General features: G+C 35.9%; 1 long non-coding RNA gene across 1 annotated transcript; it reads left to right on the top strand.

Annotated features, from left to right (window-relative positions):
- Positions 1-284: 284 nt before the first annotated feature.
- Positions 285-990, top strand: LOC113334405. The gene is made up of 2 exons (XR_003352767.1): positions 285-318; positions 883-990. It is a non-coding gene; the product is annotated as an uncharacterized LOC113334405 (long non-coding RNA).
- The last annotated feature ends 7,279 nt before the right edge of the window (positions 991-8,269 follow it).

Here is an 8,269-nt window from a genome sequence, read left to right as displayed (position 1 = left end):
CGTATGTGTGTGGTTTTTTCTCTTTTATGTGATTAGGTAGGTGACTTCAGCCAAGGCCATCAGAGGTGAATATCAATCCCTGGTACGTACTTTTCTTTATGCTTATGCTTTCATGTTACATGGTTGAATACTAACCTTCAATATACTTTTTTGCGAGGTAATGATCATTATTGTTGGGTGACAAGTTAATTGTGTGAGGATTTGGATCAACTTATGCCCCAGTGTGCATTATTCAGTTAATGTACACTGGAAACCCTAGCTAGAGCAGTAGCATCCGTTGGGAAGAGAAGAAGAAGAAGAAATCAGCCATGGGTAGAAGTAAGTTCTTCCCCAAATCTTTTTTATATTCTTATGTATGATTATTACTTGATAATATGTTTTTATTATTAGATTTTCCGATGGTTCCATAATCTTTAGTAGTTACTATGTTGACCAGCTTAAATGCCCCAATTAGCTGACAACTATTTTGGCTGAGGAATATTGTTTTGCTTTTGATCTATTTAGTCATACTGAATTATAAGCCTTGATGCCTCTTGTGATTCTAATGCCTTTCCATTTATACCTCTATTTACCAAATTGAGAATTCCTCTTGTATGTAAAACTGGCTAAATTGGAAAACCATACAAACCAGTGCATTTAAGCAATTTAGGTCTCATTCACCGATTTGTTTTCTTTCTCATTTTATTTGTCTGTTTATGATATGACATGATCTATGTGCTACCAAATTTAAGCAAGTTATCTTTGTTACTCACTATTGACATACGATATGAGCTATTGGAGCAAGGTTTGAGTATTTTTTTCTTATACTTGTTGCATTGGTTAAATTGGAGCAAGGTTTGAGTATTTTTTTCTTATACTTGTTGCATTGGTTAAATATTGCAGGACCTGCTAGGTGTTACAGGCAGATTAAGAACAAGCCTTACCCAAAGTCAAGGTACTGTCGTGGTTTGCCTGACCCAAAGATTAGGATTTATGATGTTGGCATGAAAAGGAAGGACTTGATGAGTTCCTTTCTGTGTCCATTTGGTGAGTTCCCTTTCTGTGTCCATTAGAATTTATGATGTTGGCAACAAGTACATGACCAAGTTTGCTGAGAAGGATGCTTTCCATTTGAGATTCAAGGTACATCCTTAATATGTCTTGCATATCATCAATCTCTTGTTCAGTAATATCATCTCTTTATATACAGGTGATACATTACGAGGTTCCTAGCACTTAGGAGATCTTTCTCATAGGTCTGGTAGAACAGGACATGCTGGAAAGATGGTGAAATTCATACCCCCTGCTGACAGGTATGTGTTATACTGAAATTCTATCCATATACAAATTCTATTCATACACAGTACTGGAAACATAAAATTAGAACCTTTATACCAGTTATAACACATCAGGAGAAATCGAAAACAAAAATGCTACGACCTATGTGATATGATTCTAAAGTAGTAGTTAGTGTATGCCTTAGAGGTTCTAATTTTCCTCTATGCTAGCTAATATCATCTCTGGAATTTGAACTCATATGTGAACTCATAACTGAACTTGAGAAATGGAAGACTTTATTGTTCAGTGTGGCACTCAATCTCTCGTTGATATTCTGCCTGGATTTGGCATGAGTTTAGAAACTGAACTTCATTGGGTATATTGATTGTATGTTATTGGCCTGAATAAATTTTTCAAGTGGAATACTTTGTTGTTTAGTGCGGCCTGAAAACGTTACAAGGAACTCTTGCCTAAGTCAACGACAAGTTGACTTGACTCTTTTTTTCATGTTACAAAAATTTAGCAACGACAGAAAATAGTTGCTAAATTTAGAACCAGAATAAATCCCGGTCCGGCTAAGTTTAGCCGTTCTAAGTTTTTTTGGTTATAAATTTCGCAACTGCTATAGAGCAGTTGCGAATTTTCAGTTTCGCAACTGCTTCAGGCTGTTGCGATAATAATATAGCAACAGCAGCCAGTTGTTGCTAAACCTTTTCGCAACAGCCAAAACCGTTGCAAAGACGAGAAAAAAACACTTGGGTGAACCGAAAACCGTTACGAAAAAAATTTCGCAACGGCTCCAGAGCTGTTGCAAAAAATATGCAACGCCACGTTTCGCAACGGAGTACTGTTGTTGCAAGTCCCTTTTGCAACTGCATGCAGCTGTTGTTATTCCAAAAAAATGGTGTAGTGCTAAGATCAACCCCATCTCCTTCACTTTGTGACCGAAGCAAGTCTGGAACGGCCATTTCTTGGTTTAGGCCAGAATTGTATAGATTGATCTCTCGAATCAAAAGAACTCCCGTGCAGTGCATTTGTTTAGGGTTTAGATTCGTTTCTCATCAACACACCCCAAATTACCAAAAACAACAGAAACATTTTGCACCCATAAACAGTTAGCAACTGGATTGAGTTGGTTTTTGGTTTCCAAACTCAGCAGACTTTTTCGGGTAGAAAAGTTCCTCCAGTACGCGTACCTAAGGTGACTGATTTACTAATTTGTAACTATAAACTCAGCAGAATTTTCCGGGAGGAAAAGTTCCGCCAGTACGCATACCCAACCTATCTCCTTTACCAATTCTGTATGCACACATATGCACACACTTGGTTTCCGGTACATGGATTTATACACTAATGTGCGAACACACTATATATGCTTATATCCATAGATGGTTACATAATCTCAACTCTACAATTCAATCATTGAAACATTCTTCTATAATGTTATAATAGTCGTTATTCACAACTATCGTCATCAAAGCAATTTTCAAGAGATTGAAACGTCATCATGACTTTCGTCACGGGTAAAGATGAAAATGGTTAAAGCGAAAGCTTACCAACACGTATTTCGAGAAATAGATAGGCGAGAAAAACTCGTCTCGAAATAGCAAATGTGTGTGTATGAAAACTATCATACTTATACGACTTTTATCTCAAGAGTAGATAGACTTTTGAGTGATAGATAAGTTCAAGTCTCCACATACCTTTTAGTCGGATGAAGTTCTGCTGGTTCTTCGAGTAGTTCTTCGTCGTCGTAAGATGATCGCGGTGGAGTCTGGAGCTCAACTACACTTAACTATCCTAGTCCGAGACTTAGATATAAGTAGACTAGAAATCAAGACATATAGTTTTGACAACTAAATTTGACAAACAAGCTTGAGATAGCAACGCTTGCGAGTTCAACCGAGCAATGCTGTAACATTTATTTTGATAGTGAGGATTTTATTCACTACATCCTGATTGAATAGTTTTTTTTAACTCTTCTATCTTCCAAGTGTGGTTCTGCTGATTTATTAATTTCCGCACTTTCATGTTGATATTGATGTTGCTTGTATGCTAAGATAGAATATTTTTAACTACAGTGTTTGGAATCCAGTTGTGCTTGAAGAGTTTTATTGAAGAACCATCTCCAGCCTCCCAGATGTTGAACTTCTTGATCACTTCCAACCCTTTTTTATGCTTTGCCAAGTCCAGGTGCCATTTTTTTGCAGAGAATCACATAGAGGGTCTTCTTTCCTGAAGTATCTAGCTCTTAGTAGATTATTCCACTTAGCAGTTTCTTCATTTAGCATCCTCCAAGCTAATTTTGCTAAGAGGGATAGATTGAAGGTTTTGGTATCTTTTAGACCTAGACCACCATTTCTCTTTGAAGAACAAACCCCATACCAAGCTTTTGGATATCGCCCTTTAGTTTTATTCTTTCTCCAGAAGTAGTTTCTTTGAATGGAATCCAATTTTTTAGCCATTTTATCTGGAATAGTGAAGATGCTCATCTGGTGTTGAGCTATGAAACTAAAAATAGCTTTTATTTGAGTTGTTCTGCCTGCCTGGTTGATGAGTTTACCTTGACATCCTTGTAGCATGAACTTCATTTTCTCTGTAAAAGGATTAAAGCATTGCTTTCTATTTTTGGAAGTAAAAAGATTCACCCCCAATTAATTTTCATCCAACTTCATTGATGGCATGTTTAACATCTTTGAGATATTTTCACACTCAACTAGATCCAGGTTCTTGCTGAAGAATATACTTGATTTACCAAGGCTTATTAACTGACCAGAAGAAGAATTGAAAATGTTGATGATGTTCATTAGGCTGTAAATAGCTTCATTTGTTGCCTTTGTAAACAGGATGCGGTCGTCTGTGGAAAATAAGTGAGAAATTTTTGGCCCTTGAATTGCTGGTTGGACTGGAATTATCAGTTTCTGTTGTTCTGCATTGTTTAACAATCGACTAAAGACTTCCATTCCAAGTATGAAGAGGTATAGTGATATTAAATCGCCTTGTCTTATACCTCTTGATGGGGAGAAAACTGTACCGGAGCTCCATTCAGCATCAGAATTTTTTTTGAGGTACTAATACACTTCATGATTAACCTGCACCATTTTGATGAAAAACCCAATCTAGACATAACTTTTTCCAGATAAACCCATTCTATTATGTCGAACGCCTTGGCCATATCTAGTTTGACACCAATAACTCCAGAATTAGCTCTTGTTTTTTCATATAGTCAACTATCCCATGAGCCACTATTGTGTTATCATGAATATTCTTTTCCAGGACGAAAGCAGCTTGCCATGGAGAAATCAAATTTGGTAGAACTTGTCTTAGTCTTACAGATAACAGCTCAGTGATTATCTTGTAGCTTATATTACATAGGCTAATTGGCCTGATATCTTCCGATTTACTGACATATTCTCTTTTTGGAACTAGCACTCGAAAATTTTCATTCAACTCGGTTGGGAATTCTTCATGAATAAAGAAATTCTACACCATCTCTATGATTTCCTTTCCCACAATATCCCATGTGTTCTGATAAAAACCTGCTTGGTATCCATCCAGTCTCGGAGCAGACCAAGGCTTGTCTTTAAAAACTATCTTCTTGATTTCTTCCGGCTCAGGCACAGCTGTCAGTATCTTGTTTTTTTCTTCATTAACTCCAGGATTGATGAGATTTAAAATTGCTTCTCTAACATTTGGGTTGCTGGTTGTGGTGATGGAGCTGAAATGGTTGTTAAGAATCTTCTGTAAATCTTCTCTACTTGAAACCCAATTTCCTTGGTTATCTTGCAGAGAATCTATGTTTTTTATTCTCCTTCTATAATTAGCTCTTTGATGAAAATATCTTGAGTTCTTATCTTCATGCTTGAGGATGTCTTCTCTGGACTGTTGATTCAAGGAGTATGCGCACTAATTTAAGTTGCTACACTAATTACCTACTACCAGATTTCACACTAAATGTAATACATTTCACACTAAATGTATAACTCCTAGCAGGATACTGATTCACTTTAGGAGTTGCTCTTGTAAATCTTTTAGCAAAATGATAATTCTCTTTAAAAGAATTAATCTAGCAGACTGTTAATTCTCTTTAAAAGATGTTCCACAACAACTAGGGTTTACATGTTCCCTAACCTAATAGATTTTCTCTCACAAGATAACCTAGAAATAAATTAGAGATATCTTGATCTATAAATGAAATGACGAGGGTACCAAGTACACCACAATCTTTTTCTATAAACCTATTATAGACACATCTTGTGTAATCCTATAGAGGTATAATATATTCCAAAAGATTTCTTCAACAAGATGTAAACTTATTATATAGTTATATGTTCGAAACCGAACTAACTACGGGATCGTATACCAAGTGGATTAACGTACGAGTATGGTTACTGGTAGAGCACTGGTCGGTCGAACTCGCAAGTTTTGCTATCTCTATGTTGTTGTTAATGTTAGATGCACAAAACTATATCTTGATTTTTAGTCTACTAAAGTCAAGTCTCGGACTAGGATTAGAGTATGGTAGTTCAGTATCAAACATCGTTGAATACCCTCTTAAATTGAAGACTGTAGAACAAATGACGACATTTGGAGAACGTCATCGACAAAGTGGTATGTGAATACTGAACCATCCTATTTACTCAAAAATCATTTACTATTCTATCTTATCAGACTATATTGTATCATTTTAGTATATTTAGTTTTACAAAGAAAATATTTCGAGTCAAGCTTGTCTTGATAAATCTCTCGAAATGTAATTCAGGCAATGGATGTTCATAGATCCTTAAAAATCTTGATTATGAACAATTTATTGTTCATGAACTATTTTTGTTTCGAGTTGTTCATTTGGAAATTTCCCAAGCAATGATATTTATTGTCCATGGCAATTGGGAATGTTTCGAATTGCTTAGAGAGAGTTTTAAGAACAACTGAAATTCTGGACACAAGGTAGGCACGCATACCCTAGGGATCTGAAGTCCGGAATGGGATAGGCACGCATACCCCTGGGATCTGAGTTCGTGAATGACTACAGTAATCAAAATAATTGACGAACGAATAGGTAAAAGAAACCTAATATTAAGAAACTGGTTATATTTCTCATGATTTTGGAGTCCATATTATACAATCTTGGTACGATGGAATCAAATTTAGTCAACAAGGATTGTGTCAATTGTGGTGATTGTTCTTTAAGGCTTAATTCATGTAAGTTATTCCTTCTTCTCCTTCTCAATTTACTATCTTTAGTAAGTATAGTTGGAATCAAATGGATGCTATGAAACCTAAGAAAATGAATGAGGTTTCTTCACAAACGGAAATTACCCTCAAGAAAAAAGGTGAATCAAGTAATTAAACAACTTTTAGGATTACTTTTATTAATAAAGAATGCTCCAAAACCTATGATAAAATTCTTTCTAGAGGTTTCATATTAGAAAAGAAATTAGTCAAGGAGTATGTGGATGTTGGTGAATTATCTTATTTTGAAATATATAATCTTGGTGGCATCTTTGATGGTCATGGTAAAAGATTTGATGTCCTCACAAGCGAAATGATGAGGGTATCAAGTACACCACGATCTTTTAGATATCAACCTATAAGTCTGATACCATGCATGATATAATGTAGACACAGACTGTCAAGAAGATAGAAAACCACAAGGTATACACTTGGTATATAATACAATTTCGAAACCAAACCTTGAACTATAGAGATCAACCCAAGTTTTTGGATTAACGTACAATGTATTGACTTTTAATTATAATTAAAACAATATTATAATTGCGAAAAATAACAGCAAAGACGCAACAAGATTTTGTTAACGAGGAAACCGCAAATGCGGAAAAACCCCTTGACCTAGTCCAGTTTTGAATACTCTCAGAATTAAGACATTATACAAAAACACTACTAACTTCGTATAGTTGAGACAAAATAATCTACCCCTAGTTACCTAGTTTCCTCGGTATCCTTGCGCCTACAACCAATCTGGCCAACGCCCGTGAATCCTAAAATAAAGTTTACTATCTTAAGTTGCTTCAGCCGTTGTGAAGACTTCAAGCACTCAACTCCTTTGGAACGTCTTCCAAACAGTAAAGGACTAATTTGTTTGTTACCGCTCTATCAACCTCAAGAAGTTAATCAGATATTTTTGTTTAGTACGACAGAGGCTCTTACGTTTAAACTGATAAACTCCCTTTCCCCGTTTAGATCAATAAAGATTTAGATTTCCGAAATAATCAGATCCAGATTTATAAACTATCAGATTGGGATACTGAAGAATACCACCAAATGATAGCTTTCTGATATACTATGACTATTCAATCAATCATATATCAAAGATAAACGAGACATAACCGGATCCAGCCGATCAAGTTTGTGCACAAAGAAAATCACAAAGATGCCAAACCAATAATATCTCCAAATCTTCAATGTCTTCTTCTGTATACTACACCATTTTTCCAGAATAACAACTAAAATTTGCAACAGCTCTTACGCAGTTGCGAATTCGCAACTGATTTTGCAACTGCTCTAAAATTCGCAAGTGCTCTACAACTATTGCGAATTGCAACTGCTGATTACACCTGGCGTGCCAACCACTTGTGTGCAAAGTAACACTAGCTTCCACATGTGCGACTAGTTTAAGTGCGGGGAACAGATTTACTTAACTCCACGTGTCCGATAAAACCAATTTTTCACTTTCTAACTCGCCCCAATTTTCATTGAGCGGTATTTCTCCCTCTCTTTTCATCTGTACGACTCACTCTCAGCCACAGAAGCTCTCTCTTCCTCCATTATTTCCAGAACTGAAAACTTCTCTGAAGAAAAGTTCTCTCTCCCTACATTAAACATAAGCTCTGTAAATGTGAGTTATTTAATTCTGAACCGACACACTACTTTGTTTATTGAGTTTATAGTTAGGTCAGTTTCATCTTTGCAGTTCTTATCAGCATTCAATTGTTCCATCTTTGAAGTTGGAAATATATCTGCGAGATTTGGGTGTTTCTGTTTCGATCTAGGT

This window comes from Papaver somniferum, chromosome 1 (assembly GCF_003573695.1).
Source record: "Papaver somniferum cultivar HN1 chromosome 1, ASM357369v1, whole genome shotgun sequence".
NCBI lineage: Eukaryota > Viridiplantae > Streptophyta > Magnoliopsida > Ranunculales > Papaveraceae > Papaver > Papaver somniferum.
This window is presented reverse-complemented; position numbering and strand designations above follow the sequence as displayed.